The following is a 2,358-nucleotide window of genomic DNA, read 5'->3' as shown; positions in this document are numbered from 1 at the left end:
GATCAAACAACTTATATGATTTATGATCAAAACAATAACCTATGAAAAATCACTTGATAACTTTTGCATCAAGATTCCTCCTATCTTCTTTCGTAATATGAGAGAATGATTTGCTAACAAATATTCTCAGATGGATTATTGCTAGTTGATAACCAAACAATGCTTCAAAAGAAGTATTATGATCTAAACTTTTAGTTTGAATTATATTTTTAAGTAAATGACAATATTAACAACTTTAGCCAAAAAAGAATTAGTAAGATTCTTACCTTTTAACATGCCCCATGCACATTTTATGAGGGTTTTGTTCTTCCTTTCAAATGATCCATTCTATTGTGGAGTATATGGTACTATGTATTATTGTACAATTCCATGGGATTAGCAGTACTTGATGAATTCATTTGAAATGTATTCTCCCACTTGATCTCATCAGAGGACCTTGATGTAATTTCTTATTTTCTTTTAAACCATATCTTTGAACTCCTTAAAATATTCAAATATGTCACTCTTCTTCCTTATGAAGTATACCCATGTATATTTTATACAATCATCAATAAAGATAAAGAAGTAATATGCTCCACATAATGATCTATTCTTCATAGGACCACATACATCTATATGTATGAGTTTTAAAGAATCATTTTTCCTTTTATCCATATGAGTAGGGAACTATTCCCTTTACATATTCCCAAATGAAAACCATTCACATGCAGAATATTCATTCTTAAGTATTGGAAGCCCTTCTACCACTCTCTGTTTTTGCAGTAATAATAGATCATCAAAATTAATATGGCCATACCTTTGATTCCAAATATATTTTCTTGTCATTGCATGGATGCCAATGCTTGATGACTTTTGGTTGTCACATTGAGCTTATACAAACCTCCAATTCTAACTCTTGTTCCAATAACCTTGAAGCGATCCTACATGTCTTTCACCACACAATGTGAATTTACAAATTAAACCTTTATGTATTGATCAATTAGAGTGGATACTAAAATTATATTCTTCCTAATACTTGGCACATACATCACATTGCAGATTAGTTTAACACATTGATTAGGTAATGTCACTAGCACATCACCATACATTGTGATTTCATGTGCATGATCATCTTTAAGATATATATTTATAACATTGTTAGCTTTTTGAATGTTCTCAAACTAGTGCCTATTACAAGGCATATGTATGGAGGCTCTAGAAACAACAAACCAAGTATTTGGATCATGTATTTCAATAGACAATGCAAAATCTATAACAAATAATCTAAACATTTTTATGCTATCATTCACTATTTCTCCTCTCTCAACAAAATTATGAGTGTGCTTCTTATTCTTATGTTTGGACTCGTGGTATTTTTCCTTCATGCAATCTCTAGAGAAGTGTCCAAACTTGCCACAATAATGACATTTAATACCAACCATTGGAGATGTCATACCTAGTTGTGATTTTGCAAATGGTGTCTTACCAAATGATGGATTTCCTTGTGGTGAATTTCCTCCTTTATTACCTTCCCGAGTGTTCCTTATGAAAGATGATTTCCCTTTTTCCAGAAGTGTTGAATTAGAATTTTGAGGCTTAAGAATCCTTTGTCTTTCTTCCTTCTGCATGAGTATACCTACCAAATCATCAAGATTTGGAGGTTTCTCCCTTTCTGCAAGACATGTGATGAAAATCTAATGTTGATCTAGCTTTCCATTTAAGGTTATAGTAACTAGATTAGTGATAGATACTGCTTCTCCTATATACCTAAGTTTATCCTTAAAGTCCATAATTCTTTAAACAAATTTACTAATACTTTCATTTTCTTCCATTTTAATAGACAAAAGCTTACTCTTCAAGGACATGAGTCGATTTGTATTCTTTGGTTCTTACAATTTGTTGAGTGTCATCTAGGTCTCTTTTGACATCTTGCAGTGTTGTGATATAATATTATCTTTTACAAACATTCAAAACAACACCTTCTCCTTAGTCTCTCGCTTCTCCTAATCTTGAATTGATGCACCTATAGCTACTGCAGTTGCCTCTAGCTTCATTTCATCACCACTCAATAGTGACCATACATTGTATCCCTCCATCAACGTCTAGATGTTAAACTTCTGATTCACGTAATTAGAACCATCCAACTTGGTTGCTTCATTTCCATATGATTCTACTATAGGATTATCCATATTGAAGTAAAACATTCTCCAAATTTCAAATCAATCAGTAATTTTAAGCCCACATACAATGATTGAATATATAAAAGGATTCATAAAAAACTTAGGAGAAAATAAAACCAAGTTTACATATTTTTATAGCATCTCATTTCCTAGCATGTTTCAAAATTTTGAAGCAGATTTTGTAGTAGCTGATTTTGTA

Source organism: Pinus tabuliformis, chromosome 6 (genome assembly GCF_031772625.1).
Source record: "Pinus tabuliformis cultivar Carrire ecotype Pingquan chromosome 6, CPIR1, whole genome shotgun sequence".
NCBI lineage: Eukaryota > Viridiplantae > Streptophyta > Pinopsida > Pinales > Pinaceae > Pinus > Pinus tabuliformis.
The sequence above is the reverse complement of the archived record's forward strand: the minus strand, read 5'-3'. Positions refer to the sequence as shown.